At 47.8% G+C, this 22,597-nt stretch overlaps 1 protein-coding gene across 1 annotated transcript in view; it reads left to right on the top strand.

The window, feature by feature from the left end:
• SYNDIG1L (synapse differentiation inducing 1 like) overlaps nucleotides 1-22,597 on the top strand; it is a 94,300-nt gene that overhangs the window by 32,134 nt on the left and 39,569 nt on the right. The gene's annotated exons all lie outside the window — the stretch shown is intronic.

Below are 22,597 nucleotides of genomic sequence, written 5' to 3'. Positions count from 1 at the left end.
CATGGCTGATGCTCAGTCGACAGTTGGATACCTGTTTTGATATACTGAGATCATAAGGAATGACATGTGGTGCAAGAATAGCCACAGGTAGATCAACAGGAAAGACAAGTGAAAAGCAGGGATTCAAAATAAGACAACTGGAACTTGTTTGTAATGAGGATGAGCAGAACTGGCATAGTTCTGAATGAGCTTCTTCTAAGTTATTGCCAATCAGTGTCACATACATCCTCTTCAAAAACACCCTTATGTGCCAAAGACTGTATGGATCAGCTTTTTAGCAAAAGCTAAACAAACAGGTTGAAAATTCCTAAATTTCCACTCTGAAACTCATAGATGCTGCAGGGAAGTCTCTGTCATAGATTCTGCTCTGCCACAACCACCCCTAGCACTGATGTCAGTGGATGAGCTGGTGGCACCATCTGCTTCCCAGTTACTAACCCATTTTTCTTTTGCTTCACTCTTACATACACTGTGCTGTGCTGAAAGTCCCAGTTCCCATTTCCCACATATAGGCAGTCCTTGACTTAAGATGTTTTGAGTTACAATGAACAGCACTTATGGCGTTTATAAATTGACACCCTGTTTGGACTTTCTGACATTAGTTTTGACTTTATGACTCTTGATCCAATACAATGCCACATCAGTGAACAAGTTTGTTGCGTCACCCATCTCCCTGGAGAACATCTATCCGAACTTCCTTGTATACTTTCTTTAAGAAAGCAGACAAGACTCCAGAAAAACCTGCAGCCAAAACTCCTAAGCAGACTCCAGCCACGAAACCTTCAAAAAGTCCAGCAAAGTCACCTCAAAGAAGTCCTTCCAAATTAATATGATTGCTATTTACAATATAAATACATTAATGTAGCTATATTACTCATCTATAATTGATTGAATTCAAAATTCTGGGTTATTTTTGGTGAAAATTGGTTCAGAAACCAATCCCCCATTTATAACATTGTTCCTATGCGAAAATCAGTTCCGAGTTACAACGTTTCAACTCGCATGGTTTTCAGAAGCCAATTGTGTTGTAAGTCCAAGGACTGCCTGTATTTCAGAGCAAATTCTCACATGATACTGCTGCTTGAATGAATAGTCTGGAGAGAGAAAAAGTTCAGACTCAACCCTGAACACAAGGTAGCTGATCCTGGATTTCTCATTAGCAGTTCTGTTAACAGAGTGCTACTATTGTGGGACTTGAGCATCAAGTACTGGTGGTCTGTTTGGCCTTCCACAGTCCCCCAGCTTCAGGAATGACCTAGATGAGGCATCTAAGGCCCATCAATCTAGTCACTTCAGCCTTAGGAGAAATGCATAGGAGGATTCCCAGCAGTGCCATGAGTGCACATAAAACTTAACAGCCCAATGTACAACCCAAAGCTTCCACTGCATTCTCTGAAAGGCCACCCCCAATCCTGTGGCTGGTGCATGGTCTGTGGTTTCTGCTCCTGTCACTCTTTGAGATTAGAGCACTTAAGTGTACCCTTTCTTTGGTCCTCAGAGGCCAAGCTTCCCGGCTCCTCACCATTCTACATTAAACTGTTTGATGGTGGCAACACCCATCCTATGCCCATCTCTCTCAGTAGAAATAATATAAGGTTGTAATGACTTGTCTCAGGTTCGCCACTTGTATCATGGGGATATTGAGACTTGCTGATGTTGTAAAGGGTTTTGGGATCCCTGGATGAAAAGCATCTTATGAGAACCAAGCATTATGATGCTCCTCCTTCCCCATCAGTCCTTTTAACAACATATTAGAGGGGGAGTAGGCTGTGGTCAAATAGCTGTTTCTTTGCAGTCTTTTCCTACCTTGTGTTTTTGTGCTTGTGACACTAATTCTTACAGTGCAAGCCTAAAACATAGTTCCAGCTGCTACAGAAGGGTGAATGGGAAAAATGAAATATATTTGGCAAAGAAGACGACATTCTTTTATTTCCCAGTTTCAAGTATTGCTTCTTCATGCTGAAGAAGCATAAAGTGAAAAGAATTTACCAATCAATCAATCTTTAGAAGGTAAAGAGCCAAAAAGCAGGGGCTAGAGACTAAGAGAAGAGGAGAGAAAGGAGTAAATGAAATGTGGAAACAGATTAAAAGAACAAAAGAGCAAGCAAGAGGAAAAGAAAGACATAATAAATTTTAGAATCTCTTTAAGAAATAGCAGGGGGGAAGCAATGGGTAGAGACATGGGATCTGAGAGGTATGTGGTGAAGAGGCAGGAGCTTTTCTTTGTAAATTAGCTGGGGCAGGCAGAACCTCATTATTCCACTTCAATTCAGGTTCATTGATGGATTATTGATCCAGAGAATCTGACAAAATAGAATCTGGACTCTGCTTCTCCTGAATAGCAATTATTTCATAACTGTGAAAAGCAAATGAAATCAACCTGGCTTTCAGTGTCAGGAGATTTTTGGATTTCCTCTGTTTTCATTCTGTGTGGTGGAACCCGTCATTGGGATCCACTGAAGGGGAACTGGTTGTGTCTAGAAATTTAGGATTAGTCCAGCATAGTAAGATTTTCATTTTAATAGAGAGAGAAATTCAAGGAACCAACAAAAATTACTTGAATGGAAGAAGTGGCAGCACAGGCACAGTTAGTCATTGAAACAAAGCCTGCTAAAATCAGAATAATACTTACTGGGGACTCAACTATTATTTATTAACCTCAATTAAAATGCATAGAGATTCACACACTTTTCAGATACAAGTGGAGAAGCTAAAGTGCCAGGACTGAAATTCAAGTGCGTTAAAAACTCTGTTATGGAAAACAGCAGTGGTTTAGTTCAGAGTCTGGTATCTGTGGTTGGTTTTGGGATCTAAGCAGATTGTATGAGAATTTTAGCCAAGGGTCTTTAATTTCACTACTTTATCCCAGCACACATGTGGAGTAGCTGCACAACAGCCCAGCTAAGCACATACAAACCTCTCATCTCTTCTCAGAGTGACACTTTTGCAAGATTCACCTGAAGATTCTTCCATTTCCTTTTCCCTCTTCCCTCCTCTGAGTCATTTTCTGTTTTCAGCAATCTGCAGCATTTTTATCCCAATTGATAGCGTCAGTGCTGCGAGCAGTTGGTTTCGCTGCCAGCTGGCTGGTTGCTGACAGAAGGGGCCGTGTCTGAAGTCAGGTAACTATAAATGTCTGGGGATATTTTAGGATGGTCTTTTCATAGGACAGGGGCTTGATAAGTACAATATTAGGTAGGCTTCGGTATGTTTCTAAGTGACTTAGGGCTTGTGGGAAGGGCCTCTCCCGTGAGCCTCCTGGGTATATAGCAATAAGTAACAATGAGGTGTTTTTGCATACTGCTCAGGTACTCTGGTAACCACAAGGCTGAAACTAGTTGCGGGGTAAAGCACAAAGCTGGGCCTCACATCTTCTGGGTCCTCTTGGCAGTTCTTATAGTAGCGCTGTGTGTGGCTTTGGACAAGGTATGGCATTTCTTTGTGCCTCACAGAGCACAAGTGGAAGTCAGAGTGCAAGTGAAGGAGGGAGGCACACAGGCCTACTCAGGGCTCTGGAAATTTGGACTGGGTCCTCGGGCAAGAACTGGAGACTGAAATAGGTTGTTGTGCTACAACTAGCACTGCCGCCAGCAAGCAGACCTGTCCGTGCTCTGGGTGCGGCCATAAACTGAAGGAGAAAGGAACAGGAGATAAACCTGGCCCAGAACAGCCTCAAACAAAGTTGGGGCCATGAGAAACCACATGACTATGTGTAGACGAAATGAGAGGTGTGTGTGCATGACATTTTGAAGCAGGCTAAATACTTTTGCATCGCTTTAATGGTGTCAGTGTTTGCATGCCACAGCAGTGTATTGCACATTAATTTCAGCCGCTGTAGGAAATTCAGCGGCGTAATGTGCCTTAAATGACTTGGGGCACAGCAAACTAAAACTCCTTCAAGGAGTTTTAATTTTCTGCCCCTACAGCCATGGAGTGAAGCATCAGGCTCCGTGCATCTCTATGGCTCTGCTGGAAGCCCATGCAGGCAGCCTGGCAGCAGCCTGGGAAAGTGGGCTCCACCCAAGAAAAGCAGCAACCTTAATACCACCCCACTGGAGCCTGCCTGCCTGCCTGAGCTGCGAGGGGGCCTGGTGCTTCCCTCTGCAGCTTTGGTGCCGCCCAGGACCTCCCAAGCTGGGTGCCTGTGGGTGGATGCCACTTGGGGGAGGGCCACTGCTGCAGCAGAGGGAAGCACCAGCCCACCCCACAGCCCAAGGACCACTCTGCCCGCTGGCAGCTTGCCCTCCCCTCCCCACTGCTGGAGAGGCAGGTAAGTCAACAAGGTGTGTGCACAACATGGGGGTTTAATTGGGCCTAAACTGAAGCAGTATTTTTTAAAACCCCTGCTTCAGTTTAGGGCCCCTGTTTCATCTACACATGCCCCATCATGGCACTATTTGAAGGAGAAGCTGGGCAGAGCGTCAGTGAACTAAGGCAGTGGGGAATGGAAGAGAGAAGTTTGCAGTGTGTGTGAGCAGGGAAGGCCAGCCCCTCTTCCCTCTCTGTAATTAATATTGTGCTTTTCCTTTAAGAGGCTTCACAAAGCTCTGTTCCCTTTGGAGGAGAGGATTTTCAAAGCTCCCTTTGACAAAGAACGGAGCTTCGGAAAATCTAGTGCTGAAAGTGGATTTGCCAATGGTCCCTTGGGATCCTCATTCACAGGACTGCACTAAATAGAGAAATGTGGGAGCCTTCCCACTCTCTCCTAGAAGCCAACTGATCTTTCCCTAGTAGAAGGTATGAGAAGGTGACTTGGGATTCTCCATCTCTTCAGAGGAGCAGCTGCACTCAGGGACAGGGGAGAACAGAACCCTCGTCCTCCAAGAAATTCCAGTCTTCCTACTCTGGGATGATTGAGACCCTTGCTAGGAAGGAGCAATGGAGGCTGGGCCAGGGCATGGCTGGGAACTACTGTCTTCCTGAGGGTTAAAGCTATGGCTATGGATCTGAGGGGGAAGCTATCAGAGGGTCTGCTCCTGCTGCCAGTGCTTTCCTGTCAGGGAGGCCCCCGCTTTGCACTGTCCCCTCTCTCTGTTATGCTGTACTTGCAGGAAACACTCCCACTCAGAAAGTGAGACAAACTCTCAGCACCATCCCACACAAGACTGGCCAGCAATCCTTTTCCTAGCCCCCAGTAAGGGCACTCCAGCTTGATAAATAGAGGTCCAGCCATATCTAAAAAAAGTCTTAGCTCATCAGGGACCTCATTTCCATAGCTGGCTTTAGAAATAAGTGGTTCCTTGCATGCAGGGAGAGACTGACACTTGTTCTTTCATTTGCCCCAGGAGCCAAGTACCCGCCCAGATCCTCAAACAGCCAGAGACAATTCTGGCTTGGCTTATGCTGCACCTGGCTACTGAAACTGCCTCCTTTTTACCCACTCTTCTTTTAGCATCATCTTACAGAGGCCAGGAAGGTGGGGGAGTTGGGGTATTGGGACTGCATATTCCCAGTCCTATTCAGCCTGCTTCTCAGAAGCAGCAACAAGTGGTCAGGGCTTCAGAGGCCTGTGTTCATTTCCCTGCTGTGCCACTGATTTCCTGCCCTTCAAATAATTTTTCATAGACTTTTTCATAGACATTAGGGCTGGAAGGGATGTCAGAAGATTGAGTCCAGCCCCCCGCCTGAAGGTCTTAGGATCCCAGCAAGATAAGCATCCAAATTTCTCTTGAAGGCGTTCAATGTAGGTGCTTGAACCACCTCCGATAGCAGGCTGTTCCAGACCTTAGGGGCTCGGACAGTAAAGAAATTCTTCCTTATGTCCAGTCTGAAACGGTCTTGCAGTAGTTTATAACCGTTCAACCTCGTCATCGCTTGGGGCGTTCTGGTGAACAAATGTTCCCCCCAGATACTGGTGGTCACCCCTGATAAACTTATAGGTGGCCATCACATCACCCCTGAGCCTCTGCTTTTCCAGGCTAAAGTGTCCCATGGCTCTCAGCCTGTCATCGTAAGGTCTATTTTCCTGACCTCTGAGCATGCATGTGGCTCTTCTCTGGACTCTCTCAAGCTTCTCCACATCCTTTTTGAATTGTGGAGCCCAAAACTGGATGCAGTACTCCAGCTGCAGCCTCACCAAGGCTGAGTACAAGGGAAGAATGACATCCCGCGATTTGCTCGAGAAGCATCTGTGGATGCAAGCCAGCGTTTTGGTCGCTTTACTAGCCACAGCATCGCATTACAGGCTTATGTTCATCTTGTGGTCAACGATGACCCCCAAGTCTCTTTCTTCCGTAGTGCTAGCCAGCGTAGCACTGCCGAGCCCATAAGGATGCTGCAGGTTTTTCCTCCCAAGGTGGAGAACCTTGCATTTTTCAGTGTTAAACACCATCAGGTTCACATTTTGCTCCTCTGTGCTCAGTTTCCCATCTGAAAATAAGGAGACTAGCATGTTCATACCTCACAGGGATGTTGTAAGGATAAATATACTTAAAAATGTGAAATGTTTTTTCATAGATTTCATAGACATTAGGGCTGGAAGGGACCTCGGGAGATCATTGAGTCCAGCCCCCTGCCCAAAGGGCAGGAAGTCAGCTGGGGTCATAGGATCCCAGCAAGATAAGCATCCAATTTACTCTTGAAGGTGTTCAATGTAGGTGCTTGAACCACCTCCGCTGGCAGACTGTTCCAGACCTTGGGGGCTCGGACAGTAAAGAAATTCTTCCTTATGTCCAGCCTGAAACGGTCTTGCAGGAGTTTGTGACCGTTCGACCTCGTCATCCCTTGGGGCGCTCTGGTGAACAAACGTTCCCCCAGATCCTGGTGGTCACCCCTGATAAACTTATAGGTGGCCATCACATCACCCCTGAGCCTGCGCTTTTCCAGGCTAAAGAGTCCCATGGCTCTCAGCCTGTCATCATAAGATCTGTTTTCCTGACCTCTGATCATGCGCGTGGCTCTCCTCTGGACTCTCTCAAGCTTCTCCACATCCTTTTTGAATTGTGGAGCCCAAAACTGGATGCAGTACTCCAGCTGCGGCCTCACCAAGGCCGAGTACAAGGGGAGAATGACGTCCCGGGATTTGCTCGAGAAGCATCTATGGATGCACGCCAGCATTTTGGTCGCTTTACTAGCCGCAGCATCGCATTGCAGGCTCATGTTCAGCTAGCATAGTGACAGGGTGCCATAGATGCCTCCTGGACAGAGAGAGGAACAGAGCTGGGAGCGGTGCAGTAGCTTCAGCGGTATGAGGAGCTGGACTAGCTTGCTCAGATACCCAAGTCCTACTCCATACTCCCTCTGCTACAAATGCCCAGAGCTTCCATCTGAGGGTGGAGCAGAAAGGGGGCTGCTTGCTACAGTCCCTTTCTGATGCAAGCCAATAGCTACATATGCCTAGTAGTAACTGTTCCTTAGGGCTGTTTCTGGAGCTGCAAAGTATTGGTATGTGGAGGGCATGTGCAGTGGAGGAATACAGTGGAGAAGGGGGCAGAATCACTAACAGAACTCCATCCTGCACAGGTGCCTGATTAAACACAGGATCTGGTATGAAGCCTCTATCCCCAGAGCCAAACAGGGTGGTCTGCCCCTTTAATGACCAGGGACCAGCCAGCTCTGCACAATTATCAGAACCAGCTGGGAGGTATCCAGGTATTCCCTAGACAGCACACCTGCCACTTGCCACCGGAGAAGCCTGGACTGAGCACAGGCAGCACTGCATTCAGAAGGGAATACAGAGCTTGGCTCTTCAGTTCATCTCTCCCTTAATAATTTCTTTACACAAAGCCCCCAGTGCTCCCACTCATGTACTCACCCCAACAATAAACAAACAAGAAGCTCTGTATGCTAACCAAGCTATTTTTTCTGCAGGCTGAGGCAGAAGAGAAATTATTTCTATTTATAAATACTGAGAGGCATCTGATTCTGCTGTGATGATAGCCATGTAGGTACCTAGTTGGGGAGCATGTTTGTAATTGCTGCACATGGCTTGCTGGCCTCTGCTGGGTTCTTTACTGTATTCTCCCTCTTCCCACTTGCAGCAAACCTAAGTTCTAGCCTCTTCTCCTTTGTTGCAGTAGCAAGCCAGTCAAGAGCTACGGGATCCATGATTTCTTCCTTTCAGTCTCTTGTTAATGAACACCGCAGAGCAGTTAGACAAGGGCAGCAGTAAAATTAGTGGTGTGGTAAAGTTCACAGATTCGCTCATAAATTTCATTTCCAAAGAGGCGAAGCGTGAGACGAGAGGCCATAAAACCAGAGAAGCAAAGCTGGCGCCTGATGGAAGCCTCAATTTGCATGGAATTGGAAGCAGCCTCTGTCCAGTAGCCAGTTGCTATGGGGACCTTGCACCAGTGGGTGTAGCAAAACTTTCCACTGGCAGCTTGCACAGACCTGTGGATGAAATGGAAAGGCAGGATGGGCACAGCCCTTGCCCAGGGCTTGTAGGTCCCTCTCTCCTTAGCACAGCTTGAGGTCTGGGAGTTTCGTGTTTTTTACTTCTTCATCTCAATTGATGAAGTGAAAAGTTGCAAGTGAAAAGTTCCATCCCTAGCCTGTGCTGTCTGAGGCAGATTGTTAAAAGCACAATCCACACAAAAGACCAGATCCAGCTGCCACACCAGAGACATCTCCTAGGAGCTGTCCCAATGACAAGAAAGATTTCAAAATTTCTCCTTTGCTGAATTATTAAGTTGATCCTTCCTCCCCAAAGGGATGGATTGATAAAGGGGGGAAGGGTCATTTGCCAGGTCTATCATGGGGCAACCAGTAACCTTGCTAGTTATCAAAAACAATATACAGACACAAACCCTGTTATTCCCAAGGGTAGTGAAGCTACTGCTGGATTCCTCCTCCTCGCTTTGAAATGCAGCATTGGTGTTGTAGGCGTTGGAAATCTTTGGGAAGCTCTTACTAAGTGCAGCTCTGCCTACAGCTTGGAGCCTGGAGGTTGTCTCTTGAAACACGCTGATTGCAAGCAGTGTTCAGATCCATGGGAACACAGCGTATAAGGGGTTGGTTTTCTCTGTTTAATACTAGGTTTATTAGGGCCTGGATCTTACACTACCAAGTTAGTGGGAGTTTTGCTATCAACTTCAATCAGCATGAGGCCAGGCCTCAGAGAATTAAATCCAGATCATAGAGCCCTGGGTTACAGCACCCTCTAATTGTACTGCACTTGGGGATTCAGTCTGGACCCAGGTTGCTAGTGTTCCTTAGCATCCAAAATGACAGCAGTTTGCCCAAGTGTGTCCTTTCCCACAGGTATTGTCTGTGTGAAACTTGTAATGGATTTCGGGGTTTCCTGAGCCAAGGGTTTTCAGAGTGGAGATTAAACAGAGTATTAATGAGTATTAATGAATAGTAGCGTTCGTTCAAAGGTAACATTCATTTAAAATGAACTCACTGGACTCAATGGGAGTTTCGGCAGGAATTTACCCTTTATTGTTAAAACATTAGGGGATGCAGTCATGTACCAGGGGTTAAATATTCCAAATCATTTTAGTACCTCCTCCCAACCCCAATCATCTGAACACATTAAGGACACTGGTTACAGGGAAGGGAAAAATGGGATGGGAGAGGGGAGGTGTTAAGAACTAGGGTTTAAGCTGAAGTAAAATTTCACCATCACTGTGGATAGTGCCCCCAGGCCTGAACCCTAAGAGTTATATTCACCTCCTCCACAGCTGACCCTATGGCTATGCGGGGTCCCCTTAACACTGCACAGGGCTATGGTACCCAGCAAAGTGGGGATCTCCATGCTTCTTTCGCAATGCGGGGCTGAACCACCAGCTCCACCTGGCTCCATGGGACCCCCCCAAAGTGCAGGGCCCAGGGCAGTCACCCCAGTTCACCATACCATAGGGACAGCTCTGACCTCCTCCCTGTCCTTTACATCATGCCTCAAGGTCATGTCCAAATCTTGCCATTCCTCTGTTCATAACTTCTCTAAGGCCTAGATTTCCTCACTGAGCCAACAACTCAAATTTATGACCAGACCTGAATTATCTCCTGCCTTGATCGCTGTAACCTCCTCTGACCAGGCATCCTTGACACTTGCCTCAAGTATTCAAAATAAAGTTGTCAGGGTCATCTTCCCTGCTTGTTGCTGTGACTTCCTGCAGCCTCTAGGAATCAGTAGTATAACTAGGGTGGGGCAATGGGCAGTAGCCCTGGATACCAGGGCAGAAAAAGATCAGCTGCTGCTGTCCCCTTGTATTCACTGCCCCAGGCACCAGGCTGCTTTGTTATGCCATTGCTAGGAATCCCTCTCCTGGCTCCCCCTTGCTTCAGGTTTGCACTTTTCACCCTCAAGGCCCTTCCAACCTGCCCAGCTCATCTCTATCATGCATCCCCACTTTTGCCAGCCAAGTCAGCTTTGGCCATTTACCACCAAGATTATTACCCTTTCCTCTTTCAAGTCTGTGCTTAGGCCCACTGCTCTGATGCATACAAAATGCAGCCTACCTGGTTGGTGTGAGGGACCGGGGGGTAGTTGGCATTTATCTCTTAAAAATAGCATACATGACTCTATGTTTTCCTCCTCCTCCACCTCTCTCCCTTTGTATATACCTCCTCTTCACAGACTTCAAGCTCCTTGGGGCTTCACATGTGCATGGATTGCACCTACCACAATCTGGTATACAAAGAAGAATGCTTGTTACCTGTGTCAGATTAATCTTGGAGGGTCCCTCATCTTTTTAGTGCAAGATCTGCTGACTTTGTGGTAGGTGCTGCTGTAGGGGTGACAAATTAAGAGGCCTGGAGGAGGTGAGAGAGGAGGCCTGACAGATTTGAAAGGCAATTCCTGCCAAGGATGAAGCGGAAGAAGTAGGTATTAAATGTAGCCGTGGACCTCATTGCTAAGTGCTTTAAGGGATGTTGGGGGCAGGTTAGTCACTCCACTGCTTTCTAGGTAGCTGATGTGAAGATAATATGATCAATGTAGCTCAAACCAGCAAGTGAATGTGCCAATTGTCTCTGAATGAGCTGTGAGGAGTGATGGAGAAGCCCTGCTGAGAGGGAATTACAATAATTGAACTGAAGGGCCATGTGGGCATGTGTTGCTCTTGCAAGGTCATTGTGGGATGCTGTAAATAAGGGTGAAGCCTGAGCAAATTGGACAGCTGAGAAAGAAAACAGAAGAATACTTTAGTACCTCTCCTTTGTGGTGCCTCTAATGAACAGAGACGGTGCAACACACCAAAGCAAGCCCCAAATCCTGTGTGTGCCTTTCCCAGACCCTGTCAGGTGTAAGATGTCCAGTAGCAATGCCATACTGAGCAAAGTTGCAAACTGAGTGGCTCAGGGTAGGTGTCTCCAGATTATTTTAAATGAGGGCTGAATAGGGAGCTGGCTTGTTCGCCAGTGTGATGGAAAATGGGGCATTAGGGGACTTAATGTCATTGTGGGCAGGGGGAGTACATGGGACTCCTGCTTACCTTCCCATTCAGATGGAGTGGGAGAGAGTTGGCACAGATGGGGAGTGGGTGAAGTCTTGGCACTGAAGGAAGTAAGTTGCTCCAGGAAAAAGCCGCAGTAAACCTTGCTTGCTTCCCCTATAGCCAAAGAAGGGAGCAGAAGCTGAATTGTGACTCTCTTGATATACTTGTAAGGTATTAATCTCTCCCCAGATGTTTAAACTAAGCTGAGGAAAAGGTAGACAGTCAGGTTTTTTCAGGACAAACATGATGCCATTTATAATGACAGATTTGATGCTATGGTTCAGTGATTATGGGATAGTTAGAAATGCATTAAGGGTTAAAAGATTTAAACATTGGATTGTAAAGATTTTTTTAACCTTTTTTTCCTTTTCTTTTTAATGAAAGTGCTCTTCAGTTTGTATCTTTCTAAAGAGCTTCTTAGAATGACATCTTTGGTCAATTGGATGGACTGTGCCAAAATCGAACTGTTACCTTTAATACCACATCCCTGTTTTGAAAAACTGACAGGCTTCCCTGTTTGAAAATGATTTTTATTCTAAGGCTGGACCTGTTCTCAATGTAGCTAAAATCTGTTGCTGCAAGAATAGACCAAAAATTCGAGCAAATGAATAGACTTTATGCATAGCTGATGTTACAGCTGAGTATCTAAAAGAAAACAAATACACTGCCTAGTTCTCCTTAGATTATTCTCCTCATGACAGCCCGTGCTTAGAAAAGTATCTTTGAGTTAGTCTGAAAGCAGCATGTTACCAAAATGGTTGCAGATGCTATAATTGGCATCATTCCAGCTCTATTGTTGTCCTAGGGTTACAGTAAGAGCTTAATGGCCAATTTGTTGTGTCTTTCTATGGCTGTTGCCCCTCTGCGAGGCCTATAGCTATTGTATTTTTCTCAGTTTATCCACAGGGGATCTCACCTCCTAAATCCTGTAAGAACCCTCCTCCTGTTAATACAACCCCTTCTGGGTATTTCAGTGGCTGAAGTGAGCAACTATCTGCCTGGAGCAGATCTCAGACAGCACATCAGCGCTATCGGCAATGGCACTTGGTCCCTAACAGAAAGCTCTGCTGTGCTCATCATGTTGTAGTTACCGTAGAGATGGCACTTCCATTATAAACCTTTATTTTCAGTGGTTTATCACTTTCAGAAAGCATAAAAGCCTTTGGGATGCATTTTCTCCTGTTTACTCTCTGCCTAGTGGTACTGGGTTTTGTAATCTATTTGGCTGTTTTTTGAGTTATTCAAACAGGAAGAAAAAAGTAATTTCAGCAGCATTATAGACATTTTCTAGGTGTGTGTTTTTTGTTCCCCCCCTTCCTGCATTTGATTCAATAACTCCAGAGAGTTGCTCTGTTTTGTTCATTGAGGCCTAGCATCCTGGCAGCACTTGATTAAACTTGGTTTTTGAGGCAGACCTAATTTCCACACTGGGGTTATTGCTTTCAACCAGCTGTAGAGCCTGGAGAATGCAATGCCCAAGTATGGTGAGAAAGATGCGTGCATTTGGTGGGTCACTGCCCTGAGCTCACGGGACTGCTCAAGGCAAGATAATCCCTGACTAAACCATCCCAGCTAAGTGTTTGTGCTGATAATACTATCACTTCACTTCCATGGTCATCTCCCTTTATATTACCAAGAGCCAGAGCATCTCACAAGAGCCTAGTACAGAGCAGGACTGAACCCTTGAGAGCTGTTTCTTAAGAACTTTTGGAAGGCCTTTGCAATCTGTCCTGCAGCACTAGATGGGAAAAGACTGCAATCTCTTCTGTGCCCATGGAATCGCAATCAGGAGCCTCACTTGAGAAGCCAGATCGCACAGCTTCCTCTCCAGAGGGTACCAGACAGTAGCTGCCCAAAGACGTAGGCTAAGGTTGTGCAAGACTCAAACCTGGAGCAGCGAGATGCTAGCCAGGTCTTGGTGCAGGGACAAGTTTGATGTATGGTTTGAGAAGTGCCAGCAATGACTTTTGACAACAAGGACTTTTGAATAACCCTGAAAAAAATCAATTTAATCCTAGTAGGAAATTACAAATTAACTCTCATTCTCTCTCTTTTTCTTTCTTTCTCATCCTTCCTTCCTTTTATCCTCTCTCTCTTTCTTTCTCTTGCCTTCTACACCCTGGCTCCCTTAGATTTCATAGATTTCATAGACATTAGGGCTGGAAGGGACCTCGGGAGATCATTGAGTCCAGCCCCCTGCCCAAAGGGCAGGAAGTCAGCTGGGGTCATAGGATCCCAGCAAGATAAGCATCCAATTTACTCTTGAAGGTGTTCAATGTAGGTGCTTGAACCACCTCCGCTGGCAGACTGTTCCAGACCTTGGGGGCTCGGACAGTAAAGAAATTCTTCCTTATGTCCAGCCTGAAACGGTCTTGCAGGAGTTTGTGACCGTTCGACCTCGTCATCCCTTGGGGCGCTCTGGTGAACAAACGTTCCCCCAGATCCTGGTGGTCACCCCTGATAAACTTATAGGTGGCCATCACATCACCCCTGAGCCTGCGCTTTTCCAGGCTAAAGAGTCCCATGGCTCTCAGCCTGTCATCGTAAGATCTGTTTTCCTGACCTCTGATCATGCGCGTGGCTCTCCTCTGGACTCTCTCAAGCTTCTCCACATCCTTTTTGAATTGTGGAGCCCAAAACTGGACGCAGTACTCCAGCTGCGGCCCCACCAAGGCCGAGTACAAGGGGAGAATGACGTCCTGGGATTTGCTCAAGAAGCATTTATGGATGCACGCCAGCATTTTGGTCGCTTTACTAGCCGCAGCATCGCATTGGAGGCTCATGTTCATCTTGTGGTCAATGATGACCCCCAAGTCTTTTTCTTCTGTAGTGCTAACCAACGTAGCACTGCCGAGCCTATAAGGGTGCTGCAGGTTTTTCCTCCCAAGGTGGAGAACCTTGCATTTTTCGGTGTTAAACACCATGAGGTTCTTGCCCGCCCATTTGCTGAGCTTGTCCAGGTCAGCCTGGATCACCCGCCTATCTTCTGGCGTGGATGCTTTGCCCCAAATTTTGTATTACTTGTATTCTGTTTGTTCTGAGTTCTCCTGATCCCCCGATTTCATCCCTTCCCCTCCACAGGCAGAGCTCAGAAACAACTTTGTTTTTCTGGCCTGTTTACTAGATTGGGCCACAGTGAAGTGAGCGGGGAGGAAAACCAGGAGCATTTAGTCTGAGTGAGGCTTGTAGGGGGCTCATGAGGATATGGGGCAAGGAAATTGCCCACAGGTCATGGGCTTTCAGGGGCAAAGCTTTGAGGATCTGAAGATGTGTTAAGGAAAATTTTCAGTGGCATGGGTTTATTGGAAAGAGATCCTAGGTTCTTCCATATGGATGGGGTTATTGTTGTTATCATAAGAGATCAGAGTCTGCATAACATAATAGGTTAGACACAAGTGGGTTGGGATCTTAAAGAGTGGCATCCCAGGGGTGTTTGGTCTCAATCAGTAATTTTTAAAGGCATAGCACACCATAGGGAAAGCCCAAAGCCCAAGTCATTTGAATGAACTGGTCTAAGCATTACTATTTGTTAAACACTGATTCTGTGCCTGGTGCTGAACAGAACATTGCTGAAAAGCCTCTGGCTTGTGGGGCTTTGTCAGCATAGGGCCCAGATACTGACTTCTACATAGTCATAAAACAGCAGAATTCTGTGCATAATGAAAGACAATGTGAAACACTTGTGCCATGAGTCATTATCCCAAGCTAACTAATACTGCTTCAAACCAAGACATTGCCAGGCTTGCTTTCCTTCCCCAAGATGACTCATGTGCCTCATATGTGATAGTTCGGCCATTTTATGCCTTTAAGTGAATAATAATATTTGCAAAGTGTTTTGGGGAGACAGTCTTCTGTTCATGTCAGCTGAATTGGATTTAAACTTTCCCCAGAATGGTCCCCTGGGGTATAATGCCAAGCACAAGAACATCCAGCCCCAAAAGACAAAAGTTTTTGAGAAATGAAGTTTTTGCACACAGGGATTTGCAAGGAGACCAGGACCTGAGATTTACCTGTAGAAAAGTTGGATTGTCATGGGACGGGGCCCCAGGAGAGGCCATGATCTCTCCCAGTGCCCCTACCATGCCAAGTTGCCTGTTCAGCACCCTCAATCTCGCCCGCCTCGACTTTGATGTCTCTATAACGTAAAAGGGAGGCTGCCTTTACTTGGCCCCTTGTATGAAGCAGGGACTAGAAGGGTACAAGCACTAGGTCCAAATAGATTCTGGTGCACTCAACCCTGTGAGCATCACGTGGCTCCTTCCACCCCAATACCACGCCCCAAGCCTCTCAGCTGTTCCGGACGTTATCTGGTCCTATGTTCCTCCCTTAGCGGCCCTGTCTACAGCCCCTACTCTGGTACTCGCCCTCACCAGGCTCTCGGTTGTATCTCGCTTGTTAGCTTGCCCTCACTGGGCGCCTATCAATATACGCGCCCTCTCCCGGGGCTTCTCTGTATACATAGTGCATGCATCCTCCCCCACGCCCTCTCCGGGCTCTCACTCGCGTGCGCCCCCTCTCCCGGGGCTTCTCTGTATACGTCGCGCGCGCGCCCCCCCCCCTCCCGGGGCTTCTCTGTATATGTCGCGCGCGCGCCCCCCTCTCCCGGGGCTTCTCTGTATACGGCGCGCGCGCCCCCCCCTCTCCCGGGGCTTCTCTGTATACGGCGCGCGCGCGCGCCCCCCCTCTCCCAGGGGCTTCTCTGTATATGGCGCGCGCGCGCCCCCCCCTCTCCCGGCTCTCTTGTCTGGTCCTCACCCTCCCCTGGGGCTTCTCACTAGGTTCACCCCCCGCTTCTGGGGCCTCTCCCATGAAGACAGTGCCCCACTGGGCCTGTCTCTCTGCGCTCACGCTCTCGCCCCCCCAACCGGGGCCTGTCTCGCCTCGCGCTTCCCTGCCCGCACTGGGGCCTCTGCTCACGCTTCCTCGTGCTTGGGGCTCAGGCAGCCTTAGCCTTTCCTGGCCCCCTGACCCTCCTCCCAGGTCTTACGCCTGACTGGGCTCTCACCAATTGGGGCTCAGGCAGCTTTAGCCTTACTTGGCCCCCAGACCGCTCCTTGGGTCCCATGCCCACTGGGCTCATCCCAATAATTGCCCACACTGGGGCCAGGACACCCCAAAATGCAGCATCCCCTGTGGTGCCAAACTGCCGTGCCTTCTCTGGCACCCAAGCGTGTGCCCTCCCAGGGCACCAGGAACCCCCTCCCATGCTACTAGGGAGCTCCCCTGAGGCCTCCTCCAACCCCTACAACCTCACCCAGTCCTCCAGTAACCGGCTGCAACACCACATAAGCCTCCCAGCTATAACGTAAATTCTTTGCTACCTTGGCTCTCCTCCAAAACCTCCCTGTCAGGGTTCTCTCCACCCTGTACCATGATGCCAGTGGTCAGGCTGCTCTGCTCTGCTCTGCTCTGCTCTGCTCTGCTCTGCTCTGCTCTGCTCTGCTCTGCTCTGCCCTGCAGCAGAGCTCCCACTTCTCATGCCATCACGCAGGCAATCAGGCTACTCTGCAATAGAGCTCCCACTACTCAGACTGCCAAAGGGGAACTGACTTCTGGCCTCAGCCCGACTGCTTATAAAAGCCAGACCCTGCCCCCTTCTGGTCATCTGACCAAATTGGTTGCCCCGGCAACCCTCACCTGCACTGCCCTGAAGATTGGCAGCTGGGCCCTTATTACCATTACCATTACCAGTAGCGAGCACCCTAGTGTTCTGCTACATGGATCTCCAGCTGAAATTGAGAAATAAGCAGACACCTGGTATGAAGGTATAGATACTTAGGGCCTTTATTTGCTCCAGGGGGATGATGTTTTCAAGGCGAAGAGAAGAGGTATATGCCTTTTCTACGGGCAATCATGGGGCTTTGCTCTCCGTGCAGGTGACCACAACCTGAACCCGTGGCCCCTAGCTAAGACAGCTGTGGGGACTTTGTGAGGCACAACTGAGATTCTGAGATCACACAAGGGTACACACTGCCCATGCTACCCTAGTGCTGTGCTGTGAAGTGGTAGAGTTGCGGTGGCTAAGATCCCTGTGGAGCTTGCACAGCTGCCACTTGGTATCTTATTCCTAATACTGCTGCCTTTCTTTCATCTCAGGCTTTGCAGTGTTGTAAAGTTTCATTCCAGAGACTCACCTCCTGACAATAGCTGAGTTAGCAGCTCCCCATGGTTCTGTCTCTCACTAATGATGATCTATTCAGCTGTTAGACAAAGGGGACATGTTTTCAAGCATAGCTACAGGTTGTCTCGGTTTCTGCTAGGGTCTACATATGGAGCTAGGCACCCTGGGAATCATCCCTTTCTGTCTAAAACTGCTTGCAGGTGGGGAAGTTTGCTCACCTTGTAACACTCGGATAGAAATTGTTTCCCCAGGTTTCTGGGTGGAGATTCAAGCCAAGATGATCATAGTTTCATAGTTAGTAGGGTCAGAAGGGACCTGAGCAGATCATCAAGTCCAACCCCCTGACATAGCAGGAAAGAGTACTGGGGTCAAATGACCCCGGCTAGGTGAATGTCGACCCCCAGGGTAGGAGTGAGCACCAGTTCCCTTGGAAGTTGATTCCAGATCCTAGCTGCCCTGACTGTGAAGTAGTGCCTCCTGATATCTAGCCCAAATCTACTTTCAGTCAATTTATGGCCGTTATTCCTGTGTAAAACCCCTAAGTTGAATTCAGCCTTTATGGCACTGGGTAAGCCATGTGTATAACCTATGGTGTCATTTTAGGCACCTCTTTATCAAAATGGTGCCTGAAAACAGAAGGACATGGTGGAAAGAGCAGCACAAATGATAAAGAATGGATTCCTCAGGGAACAGAGGGTGCCTGCACACGAGCCAGAAGGCTGCTCTGATCAGAGCAGACTCGATTAATCGAAACGAATTAATTGAGTCTGCTGGAGCATGGTAGTTACCATGTTCCCGCCAGCCAGTGTGTCTCGTATATCAGCAGCCCTGTGCTTCTAAAAATGGTGGCAGAGGCACTTTAACTAAAATTCATTCAACAAGCTTTGATAAAGCACCTCCACTGCCATTTTAATGCATAAGGACACTGAGTTGCTCTCATTAAAGCCTCCTCACCTCTGCTCTGCTCCCACCACACTTTTGAAGGATGTATAAAAAAAGTACAGAGAAATTAAAGGTCAATAGGTCTTCTTTATCCTTTCTTTTGGAGACAAAATAGCCTAGGTCTTGTAACTTTCTCCAGATTTTCCAGACCTTGACAGGTCAGTTTGGTAACACTGACTGGAAGAAGATTTGGATCAAGGCCTGTTATACATTTCACTTTCCCTTCCATAGGCTCTGTCTTCGGGGGGTGCGTCTACATGTGCAATGACTGTGAAGTAATAAACGCTCCAGTTTATTGCTCTGGAGTTTATTTCTCCTGGGCACACTGTTTGAACATTTACCCAGAACCGCAGCATGTTGAGCAGGGTTGGAGCACCCCAGCTGGCAGGGAACCCCAGCTCAAGTTGCTGTAGAGGGGCTGGCTGGGGCTTGAGGGTGTTCCAGTGTTGGGCTAGCTGGCAGGCAGCTCCTGTACTGAAGCACCCTTGTGCCCCAGCCAACCTCATCAGCATCTATATGTGCACTGCTACAGAGTGAAAAACTGCACAGCAGAATAGTAATTGTATTTACAAGTACTGTCCTGCTGAAGAAGTAATTAGTTTGCTCCGCCCTGATAGGGGCGCACATGTAGATGTGCAATGTTTAGTCTACTCTGCAGTAAATATCTCATGTAGACGCACCCTAGATGACCAGAACTGAACAAGATATTCAAGCTGAAGAGGGAATCAATGACTTATATTTTCCAGCCAAAAATGAAATTGAAAAGAAATAAAATTGTGAAGTAATGATCAGTAATTTAGGGTAAAATAAATTACAGGAATGGTATAATCATCCCAGCACCAAGCATTATATGCTCAGGGAAGTCACATTAAAATTCAACTTAGAGGACGTGTCTACACAACATACTTTATTGTGAAGCAGCGTAGTTTACTGCGCCGTAAGCATGTGTATGTGTGTTTACACATGCATATGCTTACTCCACAGTAAACCTCAGTGATCATGACTAAATTTGCTACCTGTAAATGTAAGTAGCAAATTTACTTGCAGTTACTAACTGTGCAGTAGCCCTTAAATGGAAGCCTGACTGGGAGCAAATCTGCCAGCCAGTAGGGAGATTGCTCCCTACCCCCAGGAGCTCCCTGCTGCCAGGGTGGGTTCCATCACCAGTGCCCAGGCAGGGATTATGTCCCCCTGCCCTGGCAGCAGGAAGCTCCAAGTCCTCCCTGCTCCAAGATCACAGTTGGGGAGCAGGGTCTGGGAGATCCTTATCTCCTAGCCCCTGCTCCCCCATCATGATTGGGGAGTGGGGGACTGGGAGATCCTTATCTCCCAGCACCAGCTCCGCAACAAGATTAGCATCTCCCAGAAGTGGCCCTGAAACCACAGAGCAGATGCTGGGAGCTCTGCTGGTGGGGGCTGGGGAGCCTGTTCCCCACCCAGCTCTGCAATCACAAGTTCAGCAGGGAACAGGCTCTCCAGCCCCTACCCTACAATCATGGAGCCAGGGCTGGGGATTGTCCCAGTCAGAGGCAGGTTCCAGCCCCATGCCCCAATTGTGCAATTGAGGGACAGAGCTTGGAAAGAGCCGCAGGGGTGGGGCTGAGAGCTCCCTCCTGCCAGGTCAAGGGGACATTGGCCTGCCCTGGCAGAAGCAGTTCCCCTGGGATCAGGGAGCAATGTCATAGCCCAGGCTGTCTGCTGGTGGGATGCTCTCTGCCAGTCCCTGGGCTAGCACCCAGGGGGAGCCTAGAGCTCCCCCTGGTGGCAGCAGGAGCCAATTGCAGGGCCCTAGGAAGTGAGAGCTGTTTGCTGCAATTAGCAGCAAATCTGTTCCAGCTTCCCTACACATTCAACACCTGCCTGGAAGTGTTTACTCATGAGTCAACTGCTCCTGGATCTAATACACTTGGAGATGCACCCAGAAGGCATCACAATATATCCAGGTGTGGAAACGCACAGCAAGAGCATCCAGGCAAGCTTAACTCTTCTCCTGTCACAGAGCCTTCCAGCTTCCTGTAGAGTTGGAGCTCACTGAAATTCTGTGCTTGGGCTACATAAGGAGGAAGGATTATTTTTAGGTTTAGCAACAATTTTTTTTTCCCAGTTTTTCTTCATAACTGAAAGTTTTTCCTTCAACAGAAACCTTAACTCTGCCATGTAGCGACACTATGCAAACACCATCTGATCATGAATAAGGCATGTTAGTGCTTGTGGAGCCAGATGAGAATAACTGATTTTCAAAATCAGATTCAATTTTTTCCCCCTCATGGAGTACAACAGTTGGGGTGAGGGGCATTAATTAAAAATGTATACGTGAAGACTAAAGTAGAAATCCAAACCAATATCATCCTGTGGTATGTATGCTAGTTGGAAGAGATGAAGAACCAATCTTGCTTCATCTTAAAAAATGTTAACTTTTATAGTCAGATTCACAAATACATTCTGGCTGCTTTCTCTCCCACTTTACAGTAACAAAAAGCAGTGAGGACATACAGTCCAGTTTTTGAGCTGTTTTCCTCTGCCAGAGCAACATAAACCAGGCAGAATATATACTCCAATCCCCACATTCCTCCTGCCCTCCAAATTCCCCATTTCTTGTACTGCCCCTTTCATGGCATACCATTAGTGTAATGCTGAGTGGGCAAGTGGGGCAGGAGCCTGTGGGAGGGTGCCAGAATAGAGCTTGGGGGTTGCCTTTCCTTCCCACCCCCATCCTCCCTTCTCCCTGCAACCTGTACCCTCCCTGCCTCAAATCTGACAGCAGGGAGGGCAGAGAAGTGGTGCTGGTGCATGGCCAGGGTTTCACTGTCCCTTTGCCTGTCCAACATATGCCAATAGCAAAAAAAAATTCCCCAGCAGCAGAGGCTTTCTGGCTAGTGCAGCTAGATGCACAGTACTGGCCATCATGCTTTCACTGCACACATGCATGCATATATGCACACACAGGCTAGGGACACACTTTCAAAAAACCTGAGCCTCAATTGATTCAATCTTTGCAGGTTAGTCTAACCTGGCTAGGCTGAACTGGTTTGTAACCTAACAGACATTCTCTCTGCACTGAGGAAATTCAGGCATGTGCTTGCAGTGGCTCAAACTGGGGAGTACTAAAGCAGCCCTCCCTTCCCTTGCACAGTATTGAATTGGGGGGATGTGGCCAGGCCCCTACAGGGCCTCTGATTAGGGAGATCTGCCTGCACCATCCCAGGCTTTTCCCTGCTAGCTGCTCAAGGGGCAGGAGTGTTGCCAGACCCTGCCCCCTGCTAGCACTCTGAGGCAAGTGGGGTGGTGTGTGCAGTGCATGCATCTATTGATGCTATGGAGCTTTTCCATCTCCCTCCCTTCTTTATACTCTCTGCAGCAAACTGACAGATGAGCAAGCCAGCAGGAGGCTGATAACAGTGTTTATTGCCCCATTAGCAAAACAATAGCCTCTCTCCATTAGTTCAAACTCTTCTTAAACATAGATTTCATAGACATTAGGGCTGGAAGGGACCTCAGAAGATCATTGAGTCCTGCCCCAGGGGCAGGAAGTCAGCTAGGGTCAAAGGATCCCAGCAAGATAGACATCCAAATGTTTCTTAAAAGAATCTAGAGTAAGTGCTTGCACGACCTCTGGAGGCAGTCTGTTCCAGGCCTCGGGGGCTCAGATAGTAAAGAAGTTTTTCCTTATGTCCAGCCTGAAAGAGTCTTGGAGGAGTTTGTGACCCTTTGATCTTGTCCTCCCTTAGGGCGCTCCGATGAACAGGCATTCCCCCAGATCCTGATATATACCTCATATCTACTTATAGGCAGCCACTAGGTCACCCCTGAGACTGTGCTTTTCTAGGCTGAAGAGTTCCATTGCTCTCAGCCTCTCAACATAAGGCCTGTTCTCCTACCTTCTGATCTAATGCGTGGCTCTCCTCTGGACTCTCTCAAGCTTCTCCACCACCTTTTTAAATTGTGGAGCACAGAATTCGATGCAGTACTGCAGCTGCAGTCTCACCAAGGCTAAGTACAGTGGGAGAATGACATCCTGGGATTTGTTTGAGAAGCATCTATGGATGCAAACCAGAGTTTTGCTCACTTTACCAGCTGCAACATCACAATGGTGGCTCATATTCATCTTGTGGTCAGTCATGACCCCCAAATCCTTTTTGGCTATGGTGCTGCT

Source organism: Crocodylus siamensis, chromosome 2 (assembly GCF_052110815.1).
Source record: "Crocodylus siamensis isolate JL-2025a chromosome 2, ASM5211081v1, whole genome shotgun sequence".
Lineage (NCBI taxonomy): Eukaryota > Metazoa > Chordata > Crocodylia > Crocodylidae > Crocodylus > Crocodylus siamensis.
Note: the sequence above shows the minus strand (reverse complement) of the source record. Positions and strands in the feature narration are given on the sequence as shown.